Source organism: Triticum aestivum, chromosome 3B (assembly GCF_018294505.1).
Source record: "Triticum aestivum cultivar Chinese Spring chromosome 3B, IWGSC CS RefSeq v2.1, whole genome shotgun sequence".
In the NCBI taxonomy this organism is placed as follows: domain Eukaryota; kingdom Viridiplantae; phylum Streptophyta; class Magnoliopsida; order Poales; family Poaceae; genus Triticum; species Triticum aestivum.
In genome coordinates this window covers 748,097,845-748,115,620 of record NC_057801.1, presented here as the reverse complement: position 1 = coordinate 748,115,620, position 17,776 = coordinate 748,097,845, and the positions used below count along the sequence as shown (strand labels likewise).

The 17,776-nt window shown below is 46.0% G+C and overlaps 1 long non-coding RNA gene across 1 annotated transcript; it reads left to right on the top strand.

Annotated features, from left to right (window-relative positions):
* The first annotated feature begins 13,558 nt into the window (after positions 1-13,558).
* LOC123072168 (uncharacterized) lies at positions 13,559-16,257 on the top strand. Its single transcript, XR_006434878.1, has 2 exons — positions 13,559-14,373; positions 14,685-16,257. It is a non-coding gene; the product is annotated as an uncharacterized lncRNA (long non-coding RNA).
* Positions 16,258-17,776: the final 1,519 nt, after the last annotated feature.

The window sequence follows — 17,776 nt, the reverse complement described above, 5'->3', positions numbered from 1 at the left end:
TGAGCACACCAATATTTTATGGACCTTGACATTGTACAACACTATGCATGTACCCAGGTCTGCGTTGCCATGTGTACGTAATGCACGGAGGTGGCAAAGACCTCCGTACGTGTTAAACATGTCAACATGTCACGTATACATGACCGGCGCGTCCAGCCTAGAGATATGCGGCATAGAAAATAGTTAGGTTGGTAGGGTATTGTGTTTATCTCACTCTTATCTTTATCTCCTTTCTTGATCTACAAGATTGTAATCTCAACCACATGTATGCGTTATCATGGGAGGTGCGCCCCATCTATTTAACACGAGCCCGTCGGCCTGAGCTAGGCAAGACGTTTCGCTAGTTCGCACATGGTGATCAGAACCCCTTCTCTTCCCATCTACTGAGATCCCATCTACCCCGAGCCTAGCCATGTCTTCCTCCTCTGGCTCCTCCCAGCCTACCCTCAATGGTCAGATCATCGAGAAGCTAACACGCACGAACTACGTGTTGTGGCGCACGCAGGTCTCTCCCCATCTGCGTGGCGCCGATGTCTTCGGCTATGTCGACGGCACCACGCCGGAGCCAGCCAGGCTTCTTGTCACCAAGGATATGGATGGCAAAGAAAGCTCTGTGCCCAACCCTCTCCACCCAATCTGGGTCCGGGAGGATCAGCAGGTGTTGGGCTATTTGCTCAGCAACCTGTCCAAGGAGGTGCTCGTCACGGTGACCACATTCACCACGGCGCACGCGCTCGGGACTACGTTGGCAGTCATGTTCTCCTCACAGTCCATGAGTCGCGTGAACAACATCCGGACGACGCTCATCAATGCGCAGAAGGGCAACCATACGGTTGCCGCCTACTTCGCCTCCCTCCGTGGCCTCGCCGACGAGCTTGCAGCTGCGGGGAAGGCCATCCAGGACGACGAGCTCATCTCCTACATCATCCACGGGCTGGAGGTCGACTACCAGCCCCTCGTCTCCGCCCTCGACGCACGCGTCACGCCGGTCTCCCTCGAAAACTCTATGCCATGCTGAGCAACTCCGACCAGCGCATGGCCCAGTTCAACATCTCGGGCGGCGGTTTCCGCTCCACTGCCAACACCGCGGTGCATGGCCGTGGTGGTAGCTCCCGCGCCCGTGGCTCTTCCCGCAACAAGGGGAAGTCTGGAGGACATGGTGGTGGCGGCAACAACGGCGGCGGTGGCTCCAACGGATGATCTGGTGCATCCAAAGGTCGCCGTGGTGGCGGCTCCAACCAATCCCGACCAGAGATGCCACGCTGCCGGATTTGTGGTAAGCCAGGGCACACCGCGAGGAGCTGTTGGTACCATTAGAGCAACTCTAGCAGACCCCGCAAAACGCCCGGTCCGCAAAAATTCGGGCGAGTATGCGGGCTCGGCCCAATTTTCCGGCCAGAACAGAGCCCGCATACTCGCCCAACCCGCAATTTTTTTTGCCGCAGCCTGCAAACCGCACGACCCCAGCAGTATAACTGCGGTTCCGCGACCCTTTTCCGGGTCCAAACCCTATCCCTCCGCCGTCACGAGCCACCCGATTTCCCTTTCCCCTCTCGCAATTTCTCGCCGCCGGCGATCACCCGCCCTGCCTCCAGCCGCCATGTGGGGGCGAATGTGGAGCTCCGAACGCGGCTCCGACAGTAGATCCGGCCGTGAGCGCGACCCGGAGCGCGAGCGGCGCGTCCGGTCGGACGGCGCGTGGAAGCGCGGCGCCCGGAGGTGGACCAACCGCGGGATGTCGCCGCCGCCGAGCTTCAACCGTCGCGAGACGGAGGAGTACGACCGCCGTAACGCGTCCTTCTCCTCCGCGAGATCTTCCTATGCCGGATCCTCCTCGTCCTCCGGCGCGGGATTCCTCCCCGTGAAGAGGGAGTGGTCGGGCGACGAGGAGGAGCCGGAGCCGCCGGTGCCATTCTCCTTCGTCCCGGTGAAGGAGGAGCCCGAGGAGCCCGCTCCACTCGGCCGCCGCGGAGTCGTCGGGCCCGAGACTACATCGCGGATTTCGACGCCGCCATCGCCGAGTGGAGCGTGCGCGAGGAGGCGGAGCGCCGGCGCCACGCCGAGGAGCTCGAAGCCCTCCAGTGGCAGCAGGCGGTCGCCGCCAACGTTGCCGCCAACGAGAAGGCTGAGGAGTGGCGCCGCATCCGCGCGGAGCAGGCGGCGAAGTACATCGGCCTATGCAGCTCCGGCGAGGAGATTGAGCGTCGCTCGGCCTCCACGGTGTTGTCCATTTTGTCGCGACCTCGCCGTCGTCAGATCTGACCCCTCTACTACTAGTTAACGTAGCATGTAGCATGATCTATGCTTAGTTTGTTGATCCTGTAGTATGTATGAACTGTGTTGTATGTGATGTGATGAACTATGTTTGCGCAATTTCTCCCGCGAAAGTGTTTTTTCAAATTATGCAGGTTTAGATGCGGTATCTGATCGGCGGCGCATGTTTTCGACCCGTAAACGCGATCTTCGTGAAACCGCAAACGCGTTTTGCGGGTCGAATTTTGCGGGGTCTGCTAGAGTTGGTCTAACAAAGATGACGATTATTCTCAAGACGGAGACAAGGTGGCTACCGTGGCTGATGGCTCCTATGGAGTTGATATAGATTGGTATGTTGATAGCGGTGCCATTAATCACATCACCAATGAACATGAGAAAGTCACAATGATGGAGAAGTACCGTGGCAAAGATCATATCCACATGGTAAGTGGAGAGGGTATGCAGATTTGTCATTGGTCAATCAACTTTTCATACCCCTCATCGTAAAATTCATCTTAAGAGAATCTTGCATGTTCCTACGGCTGCTAAAAATCTTCTCTCCGTTCATAGAATTTCCATTGATAATCATGTCTTCCTCGAATTTCATTCCTACTTCTTTTTTATCAAGGACCAGGAAACGAAGAAAGTACTCTATCGAGGTAGATGTGTTTGAGGGCTTTACCCGTTGATTCCGGAGCTTAGGAGATTCAATAAAGAAGCCAATGATGTTGTCATAGTCTCATCAACATGGAGGCACGATCAATTAAGACATGCTTCTTTTTCTCTAGTTGAAAGATTGCTTAGGAAAAATAAGCTCCCATTTGTTGGTGAGCGCAATATCAAAACTATTTGTGATTCTTGTCCGTGTGCTAAAAGTCATCAATTATCTTATTTAATATCTACTAGTGTCTCTACCAAACCACTTCAATTAATTTTCTCTGATGTGTGGTGTCCTGCCCCTACATCCGTTGGTAGACATGATTATTATGTGAGCTTCATAGATGATTATAGCAAATTTGTGTGGATTTATCTTCTCAAAAAGAGATCCGATGTTTTCAAGTTTTTCAGAACTTTCAAGCCCTGGTTGAGCGCAAATTTTCTAGTAAAATCATTGCAGTGCGATCTGATTGGGGAGGGGAGTATGAAAAATTAAACTCCTTCTTCCAAACACTTGGCATATCACACCATGTTTCGTGTCCTCACGCTCATCAACAGAATGGCTCTGCTGAACGCAAGCATAGACACATAGTCGAAGTTGGGCTAGCCCTCTTGGCAGGGGCATCCATGCCTCTCAAGTTTTGGGATGAGGCTTTTGTCACCACTGTTCATATCATCAATATGCTTCCTAGTTGAGTCATCGACAATGAAACTCCGGTGGAAAGACTCCTCCACACAAAACCAGACTACAAAACCCTTCGTGTTTTTGGGTCTGCTTGTTGGCCCAATCTTGGTCCATACAATAATCGCAAACTCATGCTCCGTTCTAAGCAATGTGTCTTCCTAGGGTATAGTCCTCAACACAAAGGTGTGAAGTGCCTACATGTATCCACTGGTCGCGTCTATATATCTCGTGACGTCGTTTTTGATGAAACGAAATTCCCATTCACTGATCTGCATCCAAACGCCGGTGCTCTCCTTTGAGAAGAAAGTGTTCTCCTACCCTCTCATCTCACCAGCATTAATCAAGGGGGCCAAATTGTGATGATCAATCATTGACTAATCCTACTACTAATGGATGTCCGTGAGTGTTCTGATGATGCTACAGGAGAAAACAACAAAGAAAATGATGAAACTGGTGAAAAACGTGCCAACAGACTCATATTTTATGTGCCCGAATCTGGGAGGCAAATCCTCCTCGGGATCTGTTCTGCAGCAGCAGCACGCCAATCCTCCTCGGGAACCTTGGCGGCAGGTGCGCCAGCAACAGCGCCCGCTAACCGTGTCGCTGTCTCCAGCCCAGCGCGCGACACGCGGCCTTCCTCTAGCGGTGGCGGCCCGTGTCCTTCCATGCGCCAATCTTCGCTCGACACGCGGCAACGCGCCACTCACTTGGACGGAGCGCGGTTCCGCGACCAGCTGCTCTACTACAAGCGGCGCGACCCGGTTCGCCCAACTGGCGCAGGGGCCCAGGGCTGACGCACGATCCGGCGCGTTCTCCAGCGCGCCCACGCGCTCGACGGGCGCACGATCCGGCGCGACCACGCGCCCGATCGGCGTACGGCTCGAGGCGGATATGCCATCATCAGCCAATGATGAGACCCCCTCGCCGAGATCTTCCGCGCCAACTGGATATGCTGCGCCAGCACAAGCTGCCACAGAATATCCACCTGTAGCAGATTCCGCTTCAGGAGCCCTGTTCCAGGATCCTCTGCTGATGTTGATCCGGCTGTTGCATCGTCACGCCGTACAAGACTACAACATGGGGTAATACATCCTGTTAATTGTAAACACATAACCAAATATGGTATGGTTTGTTCTACAGGTGAACCAGGTGAACCACATACACTTGAGGAGGCACTTGGTGATGAAAAGTGGAAGAAAGCCATGAATTAAGAATACATGGCACTTAAGAAAAATAAAACTTGACACTTGGTTCCTCCACAACAAGGTAAAAATTTAACTGATTTCAAGTGGGTATTCAGAATCAAAAGGAAATCTGATGGAACCATTGATCACTACAAAGCTAGGCTTGTTGCAAAGGCTTTTAAACAACGGTATGGCATAGACTATGAGGACACCTTTAGTCCAGTTGTTAAAGCTGCCACCATCCGTCTTGTTTTGTCTATTGTTGTTTTGAGGGAATGGAGTCTCAGACAGCTTGATGTACAGAACGTGTTTCTTATGGTGTTCTGGAAGAGGAGATACATATGAAACAACCTCCTGGATTTGAAAATAAAAGTGCTCCCTCTTATGTCTGCAAATTGGACAAGGCACTTTATGGATTGAAACAGGCGCATGGTACTCCCGTCTCTGTCACGAAATGCAAACACTTGGTTTTGTTTCTTCAAAATCTGACACCTCTCTATTGATCTGCAACAAGTCCAACAGATGCATATTTTTTCTAATATATGTTGATGATATCATTGTAACGAGCTCATCTGATGAAGCCATCACATGACTCTTGAAAGATTTGAGTGCAGATTTTGCCTTGAAGGACCTTGGAGACTTGCATTATTTTTTTGGGATATTGAAGTAAAGAGACACAAAGATGGACTTCATCTCTCTCAAGAAAAGTATGCAACTGACTTGGTAAGAAAGGCTGGCTTGCACAGCTGTAAACCTACACCTACTCCACTATCCAGCTCAGAAAAATTATCTCTCACAGAAGGAAGCCTCTTGAATCAAGAGGACAACACCAAATACTGGAGTTTGGTAGGAGCACTTCAATGTCTCACTCTCACCAGACATGATATTTCTTTTGCTGTTAACAAAGTATGTCAGTTCGTTCATGCACCTACAACTGTCCATTTGACTGCTGCCAAACAGATAGTTAGATATGTCAAAAATACATTAAGCACGGGTCTAAACTTCAGCAAATCATCTTCTACTCTTGTCGATGCTTTCTCTAATTCTGATTGGGCAGGATGTCTTGAGGATAGATGCTCAACTGGTGGTTTTGCTATTTTTTTTGGACCTAACTTGATATCATGGTGTGCTTGAAAACGAGCCACGGTTTTTAGGTCTAGTACTGAGGCAGTGTATAAGGCTTTGGCAAATGCCACAGCTGAAATTATATGGGTACAGTCCATGCTAAAGGAGCTTGGTATAATGAGTAAACAAGCTCCATGTCTGTGATGTGATAACCTTGGTACCACCTATCAAGAGCATTGAGATAGATTTTCACTTTGTTAGAGAGAGAGTTGCTCAAAAGCAACTTGATATTCGTTTTGTGCATTCCAGAGATCAAATTGCAGATGGATTCACAAAGGCACTGCCTATCAAGAGCTTTGAGAACTTCAAGTATAATCTCAACTTAATGAAATTGTGATTAAGAGAGGGTGTTAAACATGTCAACATGTCACGTATACATGACGGGCGCATCCAGCCTAGAGATATGCGGCATAGGAGATAGTTAGGTTGTTAGGGTGTTGTGTTTATCTCATGTAACCTCTTATATCTATCTCCTTTCTTGATCTACAAGATTGTAATCTCAACCACATGTATGCGCTATCACGGGAGGTGCGCCCCATCTATTTAACACGAACCCATCGGCCTGAGCTAGGCAAGACGTTCCGCTAGTTCGCACATTCTGTGGTTCTATATGGGAGGCGAGAAACACTCTTCGACAGTACTCAATTGTTATTGCGGACAACTACCCTCTAATGATATAGATGTCACCTTCCGTGCACGACGCCGATGGCATGCCGTTCATAAGAAACATTCGATGATGGTTGGTGTGACTCACATGAAAAGCTTTGCTTAAAACTTTACTCCTTAACTGGATACATTTCTCACTCATGTCGCTTAACTTTTTCTTTTTTTTACTGCTGGCGCAGGAAATGGGCTGCAAGTGCTGCAGTAGTACCACTAGTAGTCTAGTACCACTGCTAGTATCTGCTCCCTCCGTTCGGAATTACTTGTCACAAAAATGGATGTATCTACAACTAAAATACATCTAGATACATTCATTTTTTGGACGAGTAATTCCGAACGGAGGGAGTAATGCAGTAAAAAGCTTCAACTTCTGATTCAACATACTGGTTCAGGTAGTAATAAACTAACAACAACTGGTGAAAATATGAATGGATCCTCAGTGGTTGTAGAGCAATTTGAATGGGCAATGGAAGCGTGAGTGCAAGACGCAGCTAAACTCTTCTGATGGTTGCCATTTTACAACTCAGCAGAGGAATATAAAGTACCAGCGGGCTCCAATTATCACGATCTGCGCCAGGGGACCGGTATTCTGCCTGAAAATAACGGCGATCCAGGATCCTTGAAATGGTTGGGCACAAAACTCTAGCCTCTGGAAAATGAGAACAAAATAGCGCCAATGTACTGTGACCTTATTGGCAAAGGCAGAGAAGATATCTGCAGCTGCAACGTTTTGAGATCACAGGAATGTGTCAGGTTTCATGTTGCAGAAAGGCGACTTCAGCCGAGACGTGAACTCGGTTCTGCATTCTACGGGTGGGGGATTCGACCATATGGGCGAGAAGATAGCGCTTTCTTGGACGGATGAAGAGGAGGCAAATTTTAAGGCTGTAATGCAAATCAAAGCGTCATTTTTGGGAATGAGGTTTTGGAACCGTCTCCACTCATCCTTCCGCTGGAAGCGAAGGAAAGAACTTGTGAGTTATCTTTCCCTAATCTTTCCCTTAATAATAAAGTACGGATTGACTCCGTGCGTTTACCGTCACAATACGCTTCTTCCCGTGATTTTACGCTTTCAGTTTAAATTTAAAACAATATTCGAGGTGATACTAATCTATCTATATAACCTGCATGTAAGACAAGCCTACAGGCCCAAAGCGTGTAGCCTTTTTTCTCTCGCATGGCCGCCGGCCCACCTACACTAGGAGGTGATAAAATATTAGCGCGTGTTTTGTCTGTACGAAGGATCGACTTTACGACCTCTCCTGCAATATATTGGGCTACAACCAACCGAACAAGTTTGTTTTTGTGTCTTAGTACCACCTCGCTCCAATAGATTCAATAGTACCAGTTTAAATACGTGTGTGTGCAGCTTGCACCAACGTGGAAGCCGGGGATTTGTGGGCAAGCTTGATTGTAATTAAAGGAAGATGATTGTGGGCTGGTCATTAAAGGAAGAGGAAATTGTGTGGGGACACGCTGCATCATAAAAACATGATTGCAAGCTCTACTTGGTATTTAGAAGAGGAGATTGTGGGTAAGACAGCGTTCTATGGCTCGAGTGGCTCGAGCTGCACTTCGTGCCCGGGGTAAAAGGACGGCGTCGGGAGCGGCAACACTTTCCATGCATGCGGCATCAAGATTGGCAAAGAACATGCCTGCCTCACACGGGCTCCACCACCGGCTGCTCTTCTCATATCATGCATGGTTGAATGACAGGTGTGGTTTGTGTTTCAGTGTTTGGTCGAGCTATTAGTTTGTGCTTGCAATTTTTTTCGTGTTTTTTCAGTCGTATATGCTTTACACCTGGTTTCCTTTTTTTTTTCTATTCATGAGTTTTAAAGGGGACTTACGTCGGTATTATTGTATTAGTGTAAATATTTTTTTCAATTTTTTTGAAATCGTATTAGTGTAAATACTAGCGTGTAAGATAAGATAGAAGGCATGCTTTTCCGACTGAGCAGCATCACCATCGATCCGTGCTTCGATTATTTGCCACCATGACTGACCTGGGATTCGGCCGGTTGGAAGTTCTTGCGGGCGTGATGCTTTTTTTTGGAGAAAACGAGGTAATGGAGAATCGGTGAATTGCGCGTCTATTGAGGACAGTTCACTTGAGTTTTGATCTCCCATTGCAACGCACGGGAAATTTTCCAATATAAAATAATGTTCACAATTTTTAAAATTGTTTGTAAATAGTAAAATGTTCTTGATTTTTAAAAATATTTCCAAATTCATAAAAATGTTCATGAATGATTGAAGGTATGTAGTTAACGTAATGCTTCTGAACGTTTGTGACTATATACTGGCATGAATTTTGAAGAATTAACTGCTGGGGTGGATTGAAATATTATAGTATGCTTTTTAAAAATACTTTGCTTGAATTTCAGAATAATTCTTTGAATTACCAATTTTTTTGACAACCACAATATTATTTTGAAAATGTGCACATTGCTTCGATTTGTGAAATAATTTAGAAAAAAGAAACAGTTTCATGCATTTGTGAACAAATTTTTAAAATCATGCGATGAGATGTGAACAAAATGGGGTCATCATCATTGGACATTATGGTTTTCTTTCTCCCGTTGCAACGCACGGGCCCTTTTGCTAGTCTCTCCCTAATAATAATAAAGCACGGATTGACTTTGTCGGGTTCACCGTCACAATATGCTTCTTCCCGTGATTTTACGTTTTCAGTTTGAATTTAAAACATATTCGAGGTGGTACTAATTTTTCGTTATATCTGTTTAGCTGCGTCTGGTTTTTTGTTTTCTCGTACTGGGCCTGCATGCATGCTCAATTGCGTCCGTCGTAGGCTGGTTCACCGTCGTTTGAATTGAATGAAATTATAGAAAAAAATGGTGGCGCCGCTGGGATTTGATCCCTGGTCTCCCACGGGCCCTTTTGCTAGGCTCCTACGCTTGCTAATTAGGGCGTATGTAACGTTAAGAATAAAGACAGGCGTACTTGGGCCGAGATAAATGGGCACGGTCGTGATGGACATGTGCGAGTGCTACGGCCCACTGGATGGACAAGGGACCAGGTTGGAAGTTGTTTTCCATATTTTTTTACTTATCAAATAGTCCCACCTTACTATTTTACATTAATTTTTACCAGTTTATATACCTTTTTTAGGTTGTCAGGCATCAAGAAGCTGCTTTGGAAATTAAGCAAAGAAATAAAGAAAGGAAATAGACATTCTTTACATGAGAAATAAAGAAGGAAGATGGTTGTAGAGCCGGCAAGAAAGGTAATATGTATTGAATAAGAAATAAAGAAGGAAGAAAATTGATGGTAATTATCTGGGCGCCATATTAATCGCAGGAGTAATTAGCAGGCCTAGCAAAAAAGGAAAAAAAATAATTGCATGAGAAATAAAGAAGGAAGGAGAAAGAGAGAGGAAGGAAATGGACGGTAATTATATGGGCATCATGATATAAGGAAAGAAAGAGAAAGAAAAACTAATTAACAGGAGGTGCGAGGGAATCAGTGGTAGGTTGCCATGCCATCTTATGAGTAAAAATGGCGTGGCATTTTTTAATCCTCACTAAATTCATGTCATTTTTTTCTTCCATTATGTTTTCCTTGCTCTTATAATCTTTACTGAATTTGCGCCAAATTTGTAGCACATTGAACATGATGTTTGCACATACAATCCTCACTAAATTTATGTCAATTGTTTCTACCGTTCTAACCCAGAGGCATATATACTATTTTTAATATATAAATGGAGGTATAATATTATTGGTCCTCCCATTTCGTATGTCCATGGTGTTTCCTCATACTGAGCTAGGCTATTCTACCAATCGTCTGTCTTGGGCCACTTGACCTCTGCCACGTTCGCCCGCGTAACGTTCGACCAGTAGACAAAACGATGCCCTCCTAACATGTCCGTGCGACCTGACCCAACAAATCAAACCCACCACCCCTTTTAGGAGATGAGGCAAAAAATAGTTGACAATTACTGGAATAAACTCACAACCTCCGGTGTTTTTGGCGTTGATCGTGTTACCCTACAAAAAAGTGTTGATCATTTTAAAATAAAATTGAATTTAGTTTTTGTTTGTATCCTTCACGGATTGATACTAAACTATTATGATGTAAATCCAAGATAGCATAAACATAATGCATAAGTATTTGATTGTGCAGATCTGAGTCATGTGGCCGGGATCTCAAACGCGACCGTTTGTTGTTCTGTCCATGCAGGTGATGCAATTCTTTATTGGTTCCAAGCTTAGGTGGAATGTTCACCGTGTAGTGGACATCATTACCGACAATGATGACGAAGAAAAGAAGTGGTAATAGAGATGGGGGCGCTAGGGGTGATAATTTATTTCTCCCGTTGCAACGCACGGGCACTTTTGCTAGTCTTTCCCTAATAATAAAGCACGGATTGACTTTCTCGGGTTCACCGTCATAATACGCTTCTTCCCGTTAATTTACGCTTTCAATTCGAATTTAAAACGCACAGGGCTGGCCATCGCACGTGGCATCACCCAGCCTCTTTGGTATGTGATCGATACCGTAAAAGTCTATAAGCTTCCAAAAATCAATCAATAGTTTTGATTAGATGCACTTTGGTCAGAAATTATCCGTGTAGAACATGAGTTCGAGTCAAACTTCACCTTCCTCGCCGCCTTTGCTACCCTCCAATAAATATCGGTTCCCAGAAAGAGGCGAGTAGAGGAGAAGCGGACAAGGATGCGTACGCCGAGATCAATCCCAGTGTGAATTTTATCAAACGTCGGTGCCCCTCCTGCCTAGCGGAGCTCTGAGCCGAGCGCGCCGTGCGTGACGGCACCCTTCTTCCCGACCGTCTCGGCACACCACAGGCTGCCTCCGCGTACCTCATGCCTCCTCCTCTCTCTCGACTGCGCTGCCGCCCCGGCTACTCGCGCGCCCGTTGCCTCTTGCTCCTGCGCACCACCGTCAGAGCTTGGTCCGGACGGAGAGGATCAGCCATGGCGAGGTGGCAGTAACCATGGCGTCAGCTGCAGGTCCTAATCAGAGGGGGGAAACAAAGGGAAATCCTACGGGGACTCACGGTGAACCCGACGCGCGAGGTCGGTGAGGTCGGGGAAGCAGCAACGGCAAGGTAATCGACGACGAACGACGATACTCGGACTTGGAGTTGGAGGATGATGGCGAGGGCTTCAGGGTGAATTCGGCCGAGTCCTTGCGTTGGGAAGGAGATCAAGGTTGCGGACCTCCTGGACAAGGTTGTTCGTGGCGGGGAAGCCGGTGGCCGTGTGTGCTGCGCGTCGGTGGCCATGCATGCTCTGCTTGTGCCTGCCTGCACCCAGCCGTGCGTGCGCTGGTCCTCCCGTGGGCTGCAATTTGCACCATGACTCGCTGAGCTTGACCCGTCGGTCCTAGCTCAGCTGCACCGTGGCCCGTGGAGTTCAGCGCCACTGCATCAGCCATCACACGGAACGGCTACTGCTGCTCTTGTGCTCTAATTTTCTTGGATGCTTAAGCAAAACTAATGAAGAGAGAGAGAGAGAGAGAGAGAGAGTATCGGTGGTTACAGGAGCATAGGAATCAGAGGATAGGATAGGTACATGTGTGGTGGAAAGAAATCAAAGATTTTTAGTGTAAAATATAATTGCTTTCCTATTGCAGCACGGCGCTGGAGCATGGCAGGAGCGGCGCGGCACGGCCCGATGCTGGAGACGGGCTCGGGACGGGGAGAGAGATGAGAGAGATACAGATTTTTGTGACAACTAGCTGTTCGTGCATGTAGTCAGATGGAGACACAGAGAGAGATGAGATGAGATTCTTTTGTCCTATGCTATTGTTCGATGAGATGAGATGGAGTAGGTTGTTTGATGCTGCTTATAAGATGGATCAATGGGGTTGAGAGAGATCAGAGTGAGAAGAGAGTTGTGGTGATTTTTTTAATTTTATGATGATGATCCTCGGTGTTGGTACTGCTACTATTGGAGCTGAACCAGAGGCGCACTATATTGAGTACTTTGCAGATGAAAAAGAGAGAGGAAGATCGTGTTGCATAGTGCTTGCTTATGATGTTTTTCTGACGGTAAATTTGTTCGTTTGTTTGTTACAACAGACGCAAATAAACGGATTTACTGAGTGACTAAAACACAGTTCCGATGTAATTTAATAAGACTATTAATATATTTTGGGTTACCACAAAAGTGAACCGATGATGTAGTGAGGATGTACTCAAGCTGAGCTATGCACCAAATATTAACCCAGATTAGCCTTTTGATCCCAATGCTCATATAAAGTGTTGTTAAGTATTGGCTTGAATCCTTCCTTTTGACGAAGACCCTCAATTCAAGTAATTCAAACCTTCTTAGTTCGTAACATTTGATGCATGAATTCTTGTTCGTACTTTAATTTTGTTTTACTATTTTTAGGGTAATCACTACTTTATTTATTCTTTAGTTCACGACCATTTCGTCCAAAATACGTTGTGGATACGTCGTGGATAGAAAATCGGTATACATTAAACCAAGTTTTTCACAACTTATTAACACAATCTTCGCTCACAAGAATACCAGTCGCTTTGTTTGCCGGTCGCCTCGACCAGATCACCCGGTTCTCATTCACACCAGCAAACAACTCCTTGATCTCTTCTATAAGAGGGCTAAACCTTGAACGGTTTTGATCTCTTGATTGGAAAGCAGGTGCAACACCTTGATTGTTTGTCTTGAGACTAAGTTTTTCAACACCCAATTCCATCGCCAAGTGAACACCTGTTGTAACATTTGAGTGCTAATAAATTACTTTTCTGTTTTCTAAACATTATGTTGCACCCGTTGCAACGCACGGGCATATGTGCTAGTCTTTATCTTTATCTTTACCTAATAATAAAGAGAATTGGGTTTCTGTCGTCCGTCATGGTTGTTTTGCAAAAACGCCCCTCGGTTTACAGGAAATCAACCCGCAGTCCCTATTTTAGTGGCACACAGAGAAAACGTTTCATTTAAAAAAAAAGCCCCTACACTTTTTAGTATTCAACCCGCGATCCTTTCTTCATCCTATCCAGTAGCACGACCACGCGCGCCGCTGCCCTTTGCCTCCGCCACCACCGCCGTCTGTGCGCGCCTTCCTTTGCGTCCGGCACCACCGCCGTCCGCGCGCGCCTCCCTTTGCCTCCGGCACCACCGCCGCCCTTTGCCTCCGCCAACACCGCCGTCCGCGCGCGCCGCCATTTGCCTCCAGCACCACCGCCGTCAGCGCCGCCGCCCTTTGCCTCCGCCCCCACCGCTGTCCACGCGGCCGCCCTTTGCCTCCGCCCCCACCGCTGTCCACGCGGCCGCCCTTTGCCTCCACCACTGCTCCCGTGCCTCTGATTTGGATCGAAGTCCCGGCAGTAGTGGTGCGGCGGGGGGCGGGGAGAAGGCGAGGGCGGCGGCGGCGGGTGGTGGGGCCTGAAGATGAGGCAGTCCTTCTAGGAGAATGCCGGGGACGGGCAACGCGACGAGGATGGTGCGTCGGAGTTGGAGACTGGAGTGTGCTCCAGCAGCGGGTGGAGGGACTGCGTCACGGTGGTGGGGAGCAATGGGTTCATGTCCATGGCCGGACCACCCTGCCATTAAACTCGAATCGTTGTGTTGGAACATGCCATCCCTCAGCTATGGGAGCCGATGTTGGGGGAGGAGGGAGGCCCTTGCTGGGATTGCATTAGTGTGGTGCGGGTTGAGCTGGAGCTGGCTCCGAGCGATGTTGGTTCAGGATGATGTGTGCGTGCATTGCCAAACAAAGAAGCAGGCATCCAGTAGGAAAAATATTCATCGGAGTTCTCAAGTTGAAGTCAAATTGACCAGCTACGTTTCAAAGGTAACATCTAGATTATACCTAAGATGATAGTTTGATGTGTAGATTGGAAGAAATCGCACACACTAGATGCAGTTGGTATTTTGAAAATAAAGGCAGCAGTTTACATTGAGATCTGGGACTAATTGGTTCATATTTATACATGTTCCCAACTTGAATATTGCAGTCGTTGTCACAAGCTTTGCAATGGTATTGATTTTGGTCAATCTGGATTAAAATCTTTTAAAAGTAGAGCAACCAAGTGCAGAATTTTGTTTCGCATCTATATATCTATTTCCAGATAAAAATTAATGTGGGGCTCATTATATTTCCAGTATGAGATGTGGCTCAATAGTATTTATATCGCCAATGGCAAGCGCACCGAGTTCACTAAAAGCAACAAGCAGGGCAGGGTCAAAGTCATTATATTCACCATGATGCAGATTGCCATCACATTCAGACCCAAAGATCTAGGAACTATGAACTTGATTAAAAGGGCAGGGTCAAAGTCAAGACCCGGGTTAGTGGCGACGATGATGGTGGCCTGCAGGCTATGGGTCTAGCAGCGTTGCAGGCAGTAGTGTGCAGCGTTTTACGGTAGGGCGTGTGACCAGTGATGGAGGGCTCGCGGCGGCTGCAGATGGTGGAGTACTAGACTTGTGGTGGGCACCCATTCATAAGATCTACAACATCATCTTTGGGTCAGTTCTCCATGAAGGCCATCCTGCGATAAAAGGTTGCGCCTTCCTGCTATTTGGGTGACGACGCCGAGCCTGTCGGCCTATGCCCATCGCTCCTGATGTGGTAATGTGGCGGTCGTTGTTGTTTGCCTGCAGAGCCTGTGGAGAGGTGGGACTTGCAGAGTATATGTAGCAGAAAAGATCCAAGTATTGGAGCCAAACAACTGTCTATGCTACCACATCAAGGTGGGTTGATGCAAATAAAGTAAGGACAGGAATATACAGTAGCAGAAAGACCAAGCAGCTTGGTTGCTCTTTCATTGAACTGGATGGAAGCGTGCATGAGTTCTTTGCAGGGAACCAGTCACATTTTGAAAATGAAGCTATATACAACACTGTTTTAGGGATTAATGAACTGTTAGTAGCAGAGTCCTTCCTGATGTGAAAGCTAATACATTTCTATGGTAACCATACATCAGTACCTATGATTAAATAATCTTCTTTTTCTGAAATGATGAAACCCGAAGTATTCTACGTATGTCATGAGCCACTTAATGTGCAACTGAGTGCACACTGTTATCAAAATTTTATTGGTCCAGCTGAGATGTTTCCTTCTGGTATTGCAATTTGTGCGAGGTAATACCCACAGTTTTTGTTGTGATGTTACTATGTCAGAAAATTACATGTCCACTACATCACTTATTTGTTATTCTCTCATGTTCTTGTCTGACCGTTATATTTTTGCTCTGAACTTACTACCCCAGCTTTGGTTTCTCTGGCTTAAACTAATCTGGAAGCAGGGTATCATGTGCCCGCTCACCTGTTGGTGCGGCTGGTGGATACAGAGAGATCAACGATGAGGAGACCCTCGCCGTTCTTCCGATTGCAGCCAGTTGCGGGATGTGATGGCGGAGTTGTTCTGCAACCGCCCAGGGGCCATGGACGATGGAGAACTTCCTAACGCAGTATGCGAGCGGGGACGATGGAGAACTTCCTGGCGCAGTGTGCGCGCGAGTGGGTTTCAGGACAGTTCATGGTAGAAGGTCAAGCTCAGACTGGCGTAAGCTTCCAAATATATATTATGCCTTCGTTTGAGTTGCATCCACAAGCAGCGCTCACTAATTCCAATACACCTTAAATTGAGTTGGATCATTAATGTTGGACCGTGGACATATATCTGTATCCATTGTACTCCGGGTGTTTTCAATTCTGAAATATTTTATGGCAATTTGATTCTGAAATTTTAGCTTGATGTTGAGAAAACGAGCTAATTTTGTGGTGCACTTGGATCCGGTTTTATGCTTACAGTTTCGAGGGGAAACATTTGGGGTTATGATCCAAGTATCTGAAATCAGTTTATCTAAATTGAGTTGTCAACAGTACATCCTCTAAATTAGCTTATCTGAAATCAGTTCGTTTTTATTAATTGTTGCGCAGGGGGCACGATCACCATGGCCAACTTTGAGTCTTTGAGCCCAGCTGTGTTAAGAGGTTGATTAATTGAAGGGAATCATCCAAAAGCTGTTACTAGCTTTCATGCATAAAAATTATTTTGGAGGATGCATGTATTGGAGAGATTATGGATTGCCACAAGCTTATGTGTGTCAATGGTAGTTATCTGTGTATTAGAATATGGATACAGGCTTTAGCCTCTTTTGAAATATAAGGTCGGGAGCCAGCCACCTTCTTTGTTTTAAAAAAAAAGAATATGGATACACATGTAACCATAGCTTCATTGCACAACTATTTCAGTGTTTTATGAAGTTTTTATTGCTTAAAATTTTATAGTATTAATTTTCTAGCAATATTTTTTAAGAAAAAGGCTAAACTCTTCCCAAGCAAACAACCAACTATCTGTAGACAAATTCAACATAGTAAAATAGTTAATAAATGTTCACAGTTTTACATATGTTTACACTTTAAAAAAAGTAGACACTTTTGAAAAGGTTCAAAATTCCCAAAAAAGATCCAATTTTTCTTAAAAAATATTTTCATTTTAAAATGTACACAAACTTAAAATAATCAAAATTTCTTTTTCAAAAAAGACATCTGTTCAAAAAAAAGTTCCTAAAAAATGCTCCAATTTCAGTAAAAAACGTTAGCTTTACTTAAAAGTGTCCCAATTTTTGTGAATTTTATTAAGAATAAGAAATTTTGCATTTTCTCAAAAAGTAAAAAATGAAACTGATGGACAACTATTCCATCCAAAACTACTCTTCCATCAGACAAAGAATGCTAAGTTGCTTCTTCATGTCCAAACTTCATCCTATAGAAAGCAATAATCAATGTAACCTTATTATTGATGTTTATTAAAATTGGATATAAAAATGGCGCATAAAGCAGGTTTTGCGGCTTTTTTTCACCCGGTGCAACGCACGGGCATTTGTACTAGTAATAATAATAAAAGCATGCATTGACTCCTTGGGTTCACCGTCACAATAAGCTTTCGCCCAGTCGTAATACGCTTTTACGATTATGTTTTGGTATTAACCAATGTGGTACTAACAAAACAGTTCGTTTTTGTCTCCGTGGTAGCACGATGGCAAACTTGGGCCTGCTTTAGTCCACCGGAGGAGCAGTGACAAAATATAGGCCCATGGGGGACTCGAACTCCAAACCTCGCTGTCATGTATAGACCATGGGTTTGTCCCAAAAAAAATGTATAGATCATGGGTTGTCTAAAAAAAAACTGTATAGATCATGGGAGCCAACTCAGCTATGTTACAGTATGTGATAGGAAACAGGTC